The sequence below is a fragment of the Diadema antillarum genome, unplaced genomic scaffold, assembly GCF_040938485.1.
Source record: "Diadema antillarum isolate AM-2024a unplaced genomic scaffold, OU_Dant_1.0 seq00000167_RagTag, whole genome shotgun sequence".
NCBI classification, from domain to species: Eukaryota; Metazoa; Echinodermata; class Echinoidea; order Diadematoida; family Diadematidae; genus Diadema; species Diadema antillarum.
The window spans coordinates 172,127-188,488 of NW_027271237.1; positions in this window are offsets into that span (position 1 = coordinate 172,127).

A 16,362-nucleotide genomic window follows, 5' to 3' on the forward strand; every position below is an offset into this window, starting at 1 on the left:
TCCTGGAGATGCTATTATTAGAGAATCAACCCCCTCTGTGCCATGCGATGAATCTATCTACCAAAATGTCTTCCTGATCTGATTTTGCAAGAGTGTTCCTAGTTTGTGAATATTCCGGAATAAGCAAGGAGAGAACCCTACGATCGCTAAGATAACGGTAAAGATAAAGATTCCGATGGCAAGAATTGTGAGGATTCCGGTTGACTCGCCGGGCTCATTACTGACAGGAAACCTCGTCGAAATCGGAATGGACGATGGTGTCGATGTTGACGGAAGTACGCATCGAACGCTAAACGTGATCATCTTTTGATATGCGTTTCCATTACCTGATATATAGCATGTATAGTTTCTCGCATCGCCACAAGAGATACGAGTGAAAATCAGATGCAGGGAACCAGTTCCGTTCACGTCTTCTACATATGCACTGCTGGTATGGTCATTAATGGTTTCCCGCTTTGACAAATTTTCATCTAATGTCGAGTAAAATGCGAAGTACTCGTCGCCATTCCTTGAAATACGAAAACTGTGAGTTCCATTGTAGCCATCGCATATCAACGTCAAATTCCCACTTACGTTGGCAGATATAACGGCAAAATGTTCCATTTAAAAGATAAGTTTGTCCGAAACGCAAAGGGAAGGAATGGTAATAAAAGATTGTATAAATATTGTGTACTCGATGCAAAAAAAAAAAAAGAATGTCTACTAACACTGGAAAACCCCATGCAGTTATTTTCACCCATATAAACTCCCATGCACATTGGGATACATTCTGCTCCTCTGTATAAGTTCTTTATCATTTCATGTATTATTGTCATTATTTGGCACATGGGTAGCCCAGCTCATATTCTGCATTGAACCTTGACGAGATAATCCCTGAACTAGCTCTTTCCGAACTAAGCTGGGATGGGGTGTGCTGTAACAGTAGGTGATGGTGCAGTCAATGCTTTTTAGCATATTTACAGTAAAAACTATGATTTCCACAGTCAAAATTCTGCAAAATTTACCACACCATGGAACCCACAGCGAGTTTCTGATGACAGGAAAGACAGCCTCCTATAGCTGAAAGGCAGCGTCTTTTGGGAACTTTGAGAAGCTAACAACGCAGATTATTAATTGTATTTTGAAAGGTAAAAATTTTGAGACTCCAACATCGGAAAGCTATTGGAGTGATAAATATGCGATAGATACTATTACATGGAAGCTTATATATAATATGCGCTTTGTGTGTTTAGCTAATACTAAGAGCAGAACATTTCAGTATAAACTTGATACAAGAACACTTCTTTTGAACAAAACATTACACAAAATGAAAATTGTTGACTCTGAATTGTGTACCTTTTGTAAGCAAGTGGAGGAAACGCCAGAACATTATATTATATTCGCTGAATGTCAACATGCATGTGATTTTGGGGGAGAGTTTTTGAAATGGTGGCATACAAAATTTGGCATCAATCTACGATTGAAGGAAGAAGAGATCTTGTTTGGTTTATTTGGTGAAAGACTGCATAGGCCCCTTTTGAATCACTATATTGTTATAGCCAAAGAGATGATATATGCATGTAAACATTTGGGTATTTTTCCAACATTTGAACTGTTCTGGTCAAAGCTAAAAACTATATATGTGACTGAGAAGGAAATTGGTATTCATAATAGACAACTAAGTAAATTTGAAAGGAAGTGGATAAATCTGCATGCCTCCTTGACATGACATTCTGGCTCTTTTTTTTTTTGTATGTGATATGGATAGCATAATTCAATATGTTATTTCTGAGATTTAAAGAAGCACAAATTTGTGTGCACCTGCTATTTTTCCCCTCTTTTTGTCTGTTTTTGGTTTTTGTTATGTATAATTATGTAAAATTATTATTGTTTTTGTGAAAGGATGGAAACAAAAAACAAATAAAAGATAGAAAAGCGTCTGTTGGGGCAGTATAAACTACAATGGTTGCTAAATGGTTCCAGATGCCAGTAATTCGGAGATAGAATTAGAATTTGCTGGAATCAATTGTTGCTTCGGGCAAACTGAGTTTGAGTAATATTGGATCTCTTCTGCTGTTGTATGGGGCTTGGTCATGAAGTGAGGAAGATGGATGTTGAGTAGCTGGTGGTGTATTCCACAGAACATGGTGCTCTGTGCATGGTGACTACGTATGTGCAGCTGGTCCAATCTCAGCTTGTATGGAGACAAGCCCTGAAGCTGATGTGGAGCGGTTGTACCAATTGCAGGTATCAAAGCGAGCAGCTGCTTTCTGTTCTCCCTCTCTCTCTCTCTCTCTCTCTCTCTCTAAGCCTTCAGTAGTGCAAGAGGTGTAGGATCGATTCCAGGCTTGCTACAGAACCATACTCCAGCTGTGGTCGAACAAGGGTCATATGCTTTGGTTATGCAAAGTTTGAGACATGATGGTAATGTTCTCCTTAACAGCCCAAGGGTTTTGCTATCCTTGGTTTGTATTAGTTTACAGTTTGGTTTCGTTTGATTTTGTTTCTGCCTTTTTTTAACAAATCAGGCACAACATAAGAATATAATTTCTTGAAAAACATAAAAAGTAGCATTACACGACGCATAAGCTAGCATACTTTCTTACAAATCAATTCAAAGTTTCATACACTGACCATGACAGTATGAGACGTATAGCATAATGTCATAAAAATGTTCCGTAGGAAATCGTGAAAATAAAAGTTGTTATGCTTTATTCTATATAATTTAGTGGTTGTCTTTATTTGCTCAAGGAGATTATTCCAATCATCTGGTCCATGGAGCACGTCAAATTGATTTGTGAGCTATCATCAGCTTGGGATTTTGGAGGTGATAATCCTTGGAATGTCGAGGTGGGTAAGCGTGGACGCTGGAGTTCACAGTGAAAATGTTGTGGAACGAGGATGGGAGGGTGTTGGGTGTGTACTTGTGCATGAGTGTCTGCAAACAAAATATAAGTTAAATTTGGTGAAGCATTTGTAAGATCATTAACATAAATAAGAGATTAATGAAGACGTAAGATAGATCCTCGTGATACTCCCCAATTGATTTTAATCTTATGTGGGAACATGAATCACGATCAACATATTGCTCACTGTTAGATAGATAATCGGTGAACCACGACAAGGGTATTCCTCGAGCGCCACAATGTTTTGTGATCAAAAGTATCAAATGCCTTACTCAGGTCCATGAAAACTGCAATAATATGCTCCTTATTGATAAAAGCTTCAATCATTTAGTCACAAAGTTGAATGATGGTGTAGTCTGTAGAATGATTTATTCCTAAATCCGAACTGATTCGGAATAAGAATATCATTTTCATTAAGAAAGAATAATCTTTCATAAACACTTTTATGTAACATTTTTGATATGCTGGGAAGAAGGGATATTGGGGGATAATTCTTAAGTTGTGTCTGATCCTCTTTTTTATGGATGGGAATCATTATTGCAAGTTTCTGTGAGTTTTGGCTGCGGTCTGAATTGAGAGATGATATATGTTAGATAATAACACATTGTGTACTAGTGTATAGTCGGGGTGCGATGAAATGAATAATCTGTTTAAGGAGAAAACACCTTAACAATCGTAACCCGATGGCTTGCTGAATTTGAGATCATTAACGATGGTAACTATGTCATGGTATGAAGTTGATGAAAAAAAAAAATGAAGTTGGTATGACATTGGCGAGAAGAAAGTGATGTAAAAATATATTGGATAAAATTACTTTCGGTTACATTTATGGAAGAGGCTATATTTGATCCTGCATTAATGGAATACTTATTAAAAGAATTGGCAAGAACAAAAAATCATTGATTTCCTTCCAAATTGAGGTTGAATTGGATCCACTAAACTCAATACTTTTTGAAAAATGAAATTTGCGCGCCAATCGTATAACAGTCGTTAATACATTTCTGTACTTTTTATATCTATGAAAGTCAACATCTAAACGCTCGTGTGACGCTTTCCTGTAAGAATTATTACGAGTTTTAATTGAAAACAAAATGCCCATGATAATCCGCATGGTCTGCGAGGTTTTTTTTTTTTTATTATTCGTACAAGGGGTACATTCTTGTTACTTGTAAAAAAGAATAAGCTTATTTACAAATGATTCGTGCGAGCTGTTGATATCGGATTCTCCGAAAACATCATTCCAAGACTCAACTGCCAAATAAGCGATTAATCTATCAATATTTTGTATTTTTTCCTTCTGATATATTCACGCCTGCGCTTTTTCTGATACTATCAAACTTCTGAGAAAAAAAAAAAAACAAATATAGGGAGATGGTCAGATACATCAAAATATAAAATACCATGAAAATGTTCATGATCTGTAATGACGTAAGCGCTGCATCGCAGACGGGTGATTTGTCCTCCGCTTTCACTTTATCGCTAAGCTCTTTGATCGTTAACATACCATCACAAAGTTGGTCTTCTTGATGAAAATTCTATATTCACAGGTGCATTTCACGAGCTTAACAGCCATGAGCCATACAAGCCATGAGCTGGACACTAGGCAAGAAAGACCAATGAGTTCGGCACTGGACAAAAAAAAAAAAAGTGGCCCTGGAGTTCGACATACTAAGATGATATAGGCAATCCAGGCTCAAGAGTCCGACACTCATTGGAGGACAACGTCACGGGGTTTTATGTACCCTGTGTCGGTCTCGTGGGACTTTCTTGCCTCGTTTCGGACCCGTAGATCTTGCCTGCCTTGTGTCTGACTCGTGGCCCTTGTTGGCCTCCCGTCGGACCCGTTAGACCCTAGTTGCAGATAAAGTGTCGAACTTATGGGCTGTATGACTCGTGAGTTTGTATGACGCGTGGACCTTTCTTTTTCTTTTTAATTTTTGATGAGCGGTGAAAATGCACAGCTGGCTGTTGAAGTTGGGACCTTTTTTTATTTTCAAAAGTTCAGGATATAAAAACATCTCAGTTCATATGAATACAATTATCAGAGAAGTATGGAAAGCTTAGGAGATCACAAACAATAAATACTGTACTGTAATGAACGCTTCATAAATGATCTGATGACTGGAAAAAACAAATCATTTCCAGGTTCAAGTTTCAATTAATTTCACACAAAATGCAATATTTGTCAATATTCATATGTGATAGGAAAACAGGGTATTAAATTATAGATTATTTATTTGTACAATAATAACTGTCTTACAATGCAAAAAAATTCCATAATATACATGGCAACACGGTCGGATGACACATTATCAGACAAAAAGCGCATCAAATGTGGGGATAACAGCAAAAGCCATCGACCTATCAAGGCTTAACGTCTCGTTTACTATACTCTTGTTACAAATGCTACAAACGCTAACAAAGCCAAACAAAAGCTAAGCACACAACAACAAGAACAACAAATATTTATACATGAATGAACAATGAGGAACAGCAGTTCTAAAGTTTCTTGTAGACCTATATACCTTTAAATGGCTTTTGTGTTTGTGGACATATCACGTTAGCATTTTTAGACAGTAGATTCGTGTCAGAAACCCTTATTATGAGCAACGAAATAATGAGGGAGACAACCCTTCACTTCGATCAGAGTTGGATAAGAAACTATCGGTGTCTAAGAATATTTGACTAGTTGTGGATGCTACAAGTACCTCCAAGAACTCTTAAAGAAGAAATCCAGTCCAAATGTAAGTTAGTGTGATAAAAAAGAGTAAAATTTAATGAGTTCAACGGTAAAAAAAAAATGCCTGAAATTGGATGAAAAATAAAGAAGTTATGAAATTTTGAAGTTTTGAAAATTAAAAATGTCATTGCATCCTTATTTTTCATCCGATTTCAATCAAATTTATACCATTGAACTCGTAATATCTTACTCTTTCTATCAGACAAACATTTTGGACTGGATCTCCCCTTTAAATCAAACTACCATGGGTATAACTTTTATCAGAAAGTCGCACCGTATCTTCTATCATTTAACACAAGTCACTTAAACAGGATGTATCATATTCGTCAACAATTACCACGGATTATTTTCACCCAACTTCTCTTCTATTTCAGCCTACATCTTTCACTTTCCCGTCAAACAGTCGTGATGCATGCGTTCAATGGTCAAGATATACTATGGTGCTGTGCAGAAATATCAAATGAAATGTACTTCAGATATTCCTCGTGACCCACTGTTACAACCTACTAGTATATCATTTTTATTTACAATGTTCTCCTTCCTCATGTATGTCGTGAGGCAGCACTTTATATACTTTAAACAAAACAGCTAATTAATTGTAAATGCGATAATGTTGCAAAGAGAATCAATGTAGACAGCACAGTATGAAGTATATTATGCATACATGCAACGTGACTGGATGCAAATCACTGCAAATTGGAAGGTCCCAGTTCACACAGAAAGACATGGTTGATACATTCAGAGAGAACCATCATAAATTCGGAACATGGTCATGGATCAACATACACGCGTTCTCACGTGTTAAAGTATGAAACACACAGTCAAATATGATGTGTCATACTCTTTATCAAACCCCGTTTCAATATCATGCCAGGAGAATAAACCAGGTAGAACTAGGAATATAAAATCTGTAAGATTAGCGACAAACCAATTTCTTCGTAGAACACGTCACTTTGCTTTTCGGGGCATTGACCATTAAGACGGTAATGACACGACATTAACTTGCTCCTGCGACGATCGCTCCGGTCTTATTTTCTCTAAGGACTTGAGATTATGCTAAGGGTTAGGATTGTGATAATTAGCGAAGTTGGACATTAGACCAAGTGAAGATTAGGCCAATCTGGTATTAGACAAAATTGATAGTAGACCAAATTAGTTTAGCCTTAGTGGTGTTGGACGAACTGGGAAGTAGATCATCTGATATCAAAGCAAATGGCTATATACCGAAGATCTTAAGTCCCTTTTACACTTTAAGATAGCACCATGGATCATCAGGGATCGTCGCTCCGGGATCATCCATGCTTTTTTTTCCGGCATTCTCCTTTCGATAGCGCGAAGTCATCCGACGTGATCCTTGGTCTACCCTAATGTCCGTGGAAAGAAAAAGATAAGCTTACTTATTTTCTTTTTTTTTTCTGTTTTAACGGTAGAGTTCACGGAGGAAAATCAGTCCGTACTCTTCCTTGAAGGCACCATGCATTCCATGTAGCTCGGTAGTTATTTCGGGAGACCCAGTGAATACAGCGGGAAGTCTGTATTAGCTTTGGCTCCATCCGGGATTGAAATGACATGTATTTTGCAATACGAACAAATAGTTGAGGGTAAATCACCATGTGACGAATACGGTATACATTTATATGCTGGAAGCGATTATTTGATGCAAAGTGTCAGAATCCATGCACTTTCATAAAGATTTTAAAATTATAATATCCATAATGTGGTCGCCTGAGAAGCCAAGCTTTGATCCGCACATTCCGTCTGCTTTCTCTTTTTCTTGTATGTTGTTTATTTCATTATGTTGCTGAAAAATAAGAGCCTCTGCGACAAAGAGTTTTACCTATATGGTGTCGACAACCAACAGTATGTGCTATAGATCTTGAGGGGTCCTTGCCATGCTTGACTCTGAAGACATGTTTCCCAACACGGTATCAAAATGAGAGCTATAAAGTAGAAGTCACCTGTCAATATTTCGGGGATATTCGTGTAGACAACGTAGGGGCCGTGAAGAGACACAGTTGCCTCCATGATCTTTTTTTGATGTCCGTGTGGTGGTCCGTGCTGCTACCTTGTCTGTACATGTGTAGACGCCGTCCGTGTAGACATCCAGATGGAATCACATCCACACAGGCATTGAGACGAAAATTGTGATGTTGCACGCCGGGACACCACGGATCCGTGATGATTCGTGAAGCGATCCGTGGCAGTGTAAAAGGCACTTTTACATAATTTCGTAAAAATGAAATTCGATGTTATCTGATATTTTATCATCATCATTCACTGCTTTCCTTGCCGAAAGATCTGTTGTGTATATACCTTGAAAGGCCCAAATGTGCTGGATAGAATCACTATCCTCTAAGTCTTGTGGTGAATCCATCTGATTCTCTTGTGATCTGATTTTGCAAATGTAAAATACATAAGCAAAAACCGTCACGAAGAAGAACATAACGATGGAGATTCCAGTCGAGATAATTGTGATCAAAGAGGCTGATTCATCTTCCTCTTTCAATTTTACAGACGGAAGAGCACATCGAACTGGAGTGACATTGGAAAAGTGGTCGAATTTAATATCTAATGAGGGATACGTCAAAATTTCGTGTTCCAGAGAATAGGTAAATGAGCCACCAGACAAATTGAGGTTGACTTCCTCGTGCAGGCTACGAGGCCTAACTGTCCAGTTATACTCATTGCTTCGTAGCCCAGTGATGTTACAACTTGCGGTGTTGACTTGTTTTTGACCTGCGCTTGCATCAAAGAAACAAGTGCATCCAAACACACGAACATGAAACGTTGTCGTCCTAATATAACCCGTGCCTTCTCCTGATACTGAACATGTATACTTGCTCGAGTCGCTGTAGGAGATATTAGTGAAAGACAGGTGAAGGGAACTCATTCCCTTCAAGTCTTCGACGTATGTGCTGATGGTATGATCATTTATGATTTCAAGTTTTGGCAATCTTTCATCTAATTTCGAGTAAAAGGCGTAATAGTCGTCATCCGTGGTGCTCTCTCTCAGGTAGCTTGTTTTGGAAAAGTGAAAACTGTCAATGCCTTCATAACCGTTGCATTCCAAAGTCAAATTATTGCCTACGTGTATAGTTATATTGGGAAAGTCGTCTTTGTTATGAACACGTAGCGTGCAGACGTCCAAGAACATCAGGAAAAACAAAAAAAATAGGTAAATATTCCAGTTTAAATTCGTCGGGTGCCCGTGCATTGGCCGCTAACGCAATACAAATTGTATTGCGTTAGCGGCCAATGCACGGGCACCCGACGAATTGCAAATGGCATTAGGGGACCTCATCATGCCGTTGCTGCTCTCTATGATATGTGCAGCAAGATCAATGTAATGTTCAGTCACGTCGCGACAAGAATATACAATTCAGTGACAAAGTCCACAAGAGGTGTGAGCTCACTCCATACATGACCAGTTGCCTCATCAAACGAGTGTACAGAGCTTGAGTATTAACGCTCAAACCTTTTCTTTCTGTTGTCTGTAAACTACATTCGTACAGATGCAAGAGGACGAATGTAGTAATTAGCCACTGTAAATAGTGCCTATATTGAGAACGCCTTTGCACACGGCTATACGAGTATACACTGATATATCACTTGTGTATTAGTACTGATTGCAAAGATGGAAAATGGAAGCGCCGCTCTTGTGCAACAAAGGCGCCTCGTATACTGTAAATAGACTTTTTTTCTGCAAAGTGTCGACGTCAGATTCCGTGTGCATTGTGTACGAAATGAAAGGCCATCAAATTTCTAAAGCTCCTGTAAGTTTTATGAACTTTTGTTTCCTCGCAGGCTAGACAAGGGAATTAAAAAGTAAGATCGAGCACTTATTAAAATGCGTTCTCGCCATCACATTTAATAGCTACTCAAGTTGACAGTACTTAACAACAATATGTTTTGAAATCGAAACCCCGACATTGTTGGTGAATGTACTAAGAATTTCTTTAAGAACATAACTTCCTTGAGTCGAACCTTACTAATTGATTTTAAAGTGGAACTATAAACATTTGCCTTTCACATAACCCTACAGATAGTGTAGTGTGCAACCTACAACACGCATATCACTTAAAATTGCTCGAGAAGCTTGCTACAGGGATTGCCACAATGTGTGCATTTATCAGGAATTGGATATTGAGGACATATTTCAGGATTCAAACAATTATGTTTTGTGGGTATTTTTTAAAACAATAGTTATTGCTGCACCTCCGCAGTCTGCGCGAAGTCTTTGAATTCTTATACGGTGTTACAACAACGCAAAATCATGCACTTTGGTTGTAATGCCGTGTATCATCCATATTAAAAGTCACGTTGCGAAATAATTCTTCCTTTAATACTTGAAGGATATTCGATGGATACAAAATGTTAATTTGTCACAACAAATGTATTGGAACATCTAATACTAATCAACCAATGTATTAACTAAACAGGCTTTTTACTAAAAATCATTAATTACAACAAATGACGATTTCTTCTGTGGTCTCCTCTTTTTCAGCATCCAGCATCTGTAGCATTCACTTTCACTTCAAGAAGTTGTGACGCATTGTTTAAATGGCCGACGTATTTTGTGGTAAGCGACTTCAAAAGCTATATCCTTATATATTCCCCTCGACTATCTTGTTTTTTTTTTTACATAACGATTCCTCTTATCTCGTTTATATATCACGTGACGGAAAAAGAATTCACGCTAGGTATAACTGATTTATCAGGTAATGAATAGGTTGTAACTGCAGTAATATAGAATCAATTTATACCAGTTTTATAAGTTTTCCCGGCCAATTTCGCACTTTTTTAGTCCACTTCCTAATTGCTCCATTCAATTTAGCACAATTTAGCCCAGATGGCGTGTTCGGTATTTAAAATTCATAATCTTTTCCTTCAAATTCATTTTGGAGCATTCAAATTACCTTTAACATCATTCGAATTAGCACCTTTTTCAGTTCAAATTCGTAAGACAAGCATCATTTCGCAAATCGTTCATTAAATTAAGCATGATATAATCACGTGATCACGTATATGCTGCACTCGTTCATTCAAATTCATTCTTGGGCATCCAATTTCGCATTTACTGCAGTCAATTTAGCAGACACGTTTATGCTTTCTTTCCTTTTTGTCCATTTTCATTCATCATAGTTATTGTTTGCAAGCATCTTAACGTTACATATTTTCGTATTCATTCTTTATTCTGATATCACCTCTGCATTAGTCTTTTCAAAATATGTGTGTGTGCTTATAATGTTCGATAGCATTATTTCATTCACAGATACATTAATCTCAAATTTGTTTTGATGTTAATTGGGAGAAGGAGATTTCAATTTACATCGTGATTATTTCTTTCATCTTCATGTTTCATTATTTTCATTTGGTGGGTGCTATATTGCGTTAATCATCAGTAGGAATAAAGTTCTTGTATCAGCTCTGGCCATCAATTCGTCAAGGTTATTAATCTCAAATGCTTCTATGATTCTTTCCCTGTCTTCTTGACAGATACGCCTGTATCTAACTCGTGCTGCCATTACAGGACATAAGTGAATCTATGGAACTGGTGCATATAATTCTGATAACGTGTATGAGAGAAGAGGAGCGTTACAGAGCAACAAACTTGAGTTATTTAGGGTCAAAGATATCTTTACTACATACTTATCCGTGTGTGGATGAAACAAAAAATTCACATTTAAATACGTATAAATCACGGCTCTCACCTTTTCAAAAATAGAAATAACATTACGCCGAATTTGAATGAACATGTTTGGAATTGGACTGCCCATACGCGAAATTGAATGACTGACATACCATTTTCCGCCAGTGCTGGCGAATTTGAATAACTAAATAGCACGTGCCAATTTGAATGCCCGTTTTACGAATTCGAAAGGCACATGTGCGAATTTCATTGATCGAAATGCTAAATTGAACGAACAAGTTGGAATTTTGAATGACAGAATGTGCAATGACGCGGATTTTCGCTAAATTGAATGAACCTTTTATCAAATGGACTGACAAAAGTGCGAAATTGGCCGGGAAAACCTAGAATAAACAATAAACAATAAACGATGCAAACTGGAGAGTTCCTAATAAGGGCATGGAAGACAGGGAGAATCATAAAGAACTTACATAGACTCATATTATCATTGCACAAACTCACAGACATGAAAATACGGAGCAAATAAGCAAAAATGCATTAAAGGGGAGGGCTAGTAACTGAACAGTGGGAATCAGTGGTAATACTGAGGAAAATTGTTCCAATCCTTGTGAGATTCATTTAAGAGTATATTATATATCTATTGTTATGTGAAAATTATTTGTTTCAGAATGGTCTCATATTCAAGTAATGTGCAGTTTAATCGCCCCGTCACTGTACAGGCATGCTAACCTGGAACATTAAACTGCCCATTACTTGAATATGAGACCATTCTGAAGCAAGTAATTTTCACACAACAATATATAAATAATGTACTTTGAAATGAATCCCACAAGGATTGGAACAATCATCCCACAGCATTCCCACTGATTCCAACTGATCAGTTACAAGCCATCCCCTTTAATGCATACTAAAAAATGGGAAACTTATGTAAGTACAATGTATTTTGCTAATTAGATTTTGGAAATTATATATTTCTGTTGTTAATATCTACTGGGAAAAATTTGACCAAAATTGAGCAAGATAATGACATTCCATCAATATGCCAAGACAAAAACCTGTTTGTTGGTATATGATGATTAAGAACTATGAATATTTCATTTTACCTCTCGAGTTGGGTAAATATTAGCACATGTCTTCGTCGCATGATTTCATGAGGGAACACAGAGTCGGGCAGCAATGGATGAATTACTCTATTCGTGGGAGCTACCTACGACATGTACGAAGCCTGTTGCCATTACAGTTTTTCAAAGGGGCTGTACAGTACTGGTTGAGGTGGGGATTCATGTTGTGAACATTCATCCGTGAGATAAAATGAGAAACCTCTTATGAAGTATGAAGGAGCATGTGGTTTTAAGAAGGATTCTACGTTTATTTGATGGAAATTGGTTTGCAAATGGCTGAGATATCCAAAAAAGTGATAATAATAACAGACTACAGGCCACGCCGTTTATTAGGATCTCTTTGTATCACCTTGTTTTTGGATATCTTAGCCATTTCAAAATGATTACCGATTTTCATCAAATAAACATTTGATACAACTTAGAATTGCATGCTCTTTGACATCTCATAGAGTGGTTTCTGAATATCTCGCAAAACGTTAAATGCTAAATCCGCACCTCGACCAGAACTGTACACACCCTTCAAGGTGGGCCCTCTGTCACAATTTTACAATTTTTCTATGGCTTCATATGTCACTGTGCGGTAATGCAGATATGCATGTCCAATTTCAACTGTGTTCACCGCTGGAACGTTGCAGGCTTTACATTCATCGTATCATCATGCCAGCTAAAACCAGACGTCATCAATACTTTACTAGGGTGTCGCATTGTATCATGTACTGATTAGAACGTGTGATCATTATTCACTCATGCTGTACGAATCCAAGCGGCAAGGGCAACGATATTGTCTCTCTACTGATGTTCTCGTTCAGAATATCCTCCAAGTACAGGTATAACTATTGATCAGATATGTGACTGCTAACTTTAATCAAAAGTTAATATAACTTGGGTTTATATACTAGACTCTATATCAAGGCTGTAACGTGTTCAATCATCAGTTGATAGTGCAGTCCTTCTGAGTAATAATGTTTAAGTTGATTATTTGCTAATATGGTAATACATGTACAATATTCTATTATGTACAATGAAACTTTACTGTACATATTTCTTTCCACTGTTCGATTACATTGTAGTCCCTATAATATTGTTTTCTGTAATACTACTGAAAATAAATTTGATATACTGTATATGAATGAAATTGTATTGAAGAAAATACAATAGATTAACAAATAAAATATTACTAATTACAGATATATTGATAATGAAACTGAGTAATGCTGAAAAATGGCACTGCCCGTATTTGGTTACATCAAAAACCTTATGTGGCATATATACATCTACGCTTTAATCAAGGTTAAGTAATCTCCATTTCTGGCTGGTTATTCTTGGGCCTATTATTACTGAAAGATTGGGTTAAGAAGTCTGCTAAAATTGAAGCTCGAAAAAATACAAATGTTGGAAAATCAGTCAGAGAGTAATCAGTATATCGACGAAGCGTGGGCAAAGAGTTGGTTAATATACCACCCCTATCTATTTGTTCTTCTTCTTGATTTTAACTCGATCATTTTTTGGAGACATACTGGAAAATTCACAAGAATATGAATAGGCGTTTGCTGCATTGCTTTCTCTGTTTGCTGCATTCCTTAAAGTGATTTCACGACCCTTTTTGTCAAACAATAACCGGTGGATATAATGTTTTACTGTCGTCACCGTATATGTGACAGTGCACCGCAAAACAAACACAAAGTCGCCAGACATGAATTTTCAGTTAAGACCATATTCTGAAAGAGCAGACTTTAAGCTTTAAAATGATGTATAACTCAAATCAAATGGACTCTCCTAACCTATCTAAATATTGGAAAGAAAGCACAAACTCAGGAAAAGTGTGAACTGAGAAAAGAGGCTCTGAAGTACAATGTCTATTCAAGTGCTTAATCTTTAACAAACCGTGCTGGCTGTGCGATGAATGGGACAAAAAACAGGAAGTAAACCACCAGAGTAACAACAATGAAAGGATTATTAGATTAAACTGAAATTAAGCATGCCTCATTAACACATTCTGTCCATAATTAACGCCAACTTCCAAAGCAGTAGCACTATCCTTTCAAAAGTTATTAGAGTTGAAAGTGAAGAGTGTGGACAAGGTTTTTCAGAAATGAAAAAGGGATTCTAAAGACACACCTAATGACACTGTTCTACCAAAAATGTTCAAGATAAACTACTAAAAAAACACACTTTCCTGCTCGTTTAAAGATACCAAATTTTAGCATAATGTTAAAGAAGACCCGCTCTTTCAGAAAATATGAAAAAGTCGAGTTCGGCTAGGTTGACCCATTTCACTTATTTTCAGTCCTCACGCAAAATCAGTGTGTGCGACTTTATGTTCGTTTTGAGGTGCACGGTCACATATGATACTACTCTTCTGGCCGATGGAATGACGACTTCTGGCTTGGAAATTCTGAAGAGATCCACCCTCCTCTGATCAACGGATCAATGCGATGTATTTACCTTTTTGCGTATCTGCCTTTCCGATTTGATTTTACAAGCGTGTTCCTAGTTCGTGAATGTTCCGGAACAGGCAGGGATAAAGACCCAGGAACAGGTTTGCTAAGACCAAGCCTGGACGAGGTTCTGGAGAGATTCAACCCTCTCAGGGCTACGCGGATGCCTTCTTAATGTAAATGCTTTCCTGATCTGATTTCGTAAGTGCTTTCCTATAGTGCGTGAATGTTCGGGAATTAATAAGTGTGGAAAGAACAATGAGATTGCTGACACCAGGCCTGCCGATGCTGAAGAAATCTACCCTCCTCTACACCATGCTATGGATTTACGAACAAAAATGCTTTTCTTATCTGATTTCGCCGATAATAATGCTCCTAGTTCGTGAATGATCCGGAACAGACAAGCAAATAACCTCAGAGATATAGGATTGTGAAGAGTAGCTTGTCCTGAAGATGGTATTATTAGAGAATCAACCCCCCTCTGTGTCATGCGATGAATCTATCTACCAAAATGTCTTCCTGATCTGATTTTGCAAGAGTGTTCCTAGTTTGTGAATATTCCGGAATAAGCAAGGGGAGAACCCTACGATCGCTAAGATAACGGTAAAGATAAAGATTCCGATGGCAAGAATTGTGAGGATTCCGGTTGACTCGCCGGGCTCATTACTGACAGGAAACCTCGTCGAAATCGGAATGGACGATGGTGTCGATGTTGACGGAAGTACGCATCGAACGCTAAACGTGATCATCTTTTGATATGCGTTTCCATTACCTGATATATAGCATGTATAGTTTCTCGCATCGCCACAAGAGATACGAGTGAAAATCAGATGCAGGGAACCAGTTCCGTTCACGTCTTCTACATATGCACTGCTGGTATGGTCATTTATGGTTTCCCGCTTTGACAAATTTTCATCTAATGTCGAGTAAAATGCGAAGTACTCGTCGCCATTCCTTGAAATACGAAAACTGTGAGTTCCATTGTAGCCATCGCATATCAACGTCAAATTCCCACTTACGTTGGCAGATATAACGGCAAAATGTTCCATTTAAAAGATAAGTTTGTCCGAAACGCAAAGGGAAGGAATGGTAATAAAAGATTGTATAAATATTGTGTACTCGTTCCAAAAAAAAAAAAAAAAAAAATGTCTACTAACACTGGAAAACCCCATGCAGTTATTTTCACCCATATAAACTCCCATGCACATTGGGATACATTCTGCTCCTCTGTATAAGTTCTTTATCATTTCATGTATTATTGTCATTATTTGGCACATGGGTAGCCCAGCTCATATTCTGCATTGAACCTTGACGAGATAATCCCTGAACTAGCTCTTTCCGAACTAAGCTGGGATGGGGTGTGCTGTAACAGTAGGTGATGGTGCAGTCAATGCTTTTTAGCATATTTACAGTAAAAACTATGATTTCCACAGTCAAAATTCTGCAAAATTTACCACACCATGGAACCCACAGCGAGTTTCTGATGACAGGAAAGACAGCCTCCTATAGCTGAAAGGCAGCGTCTTTT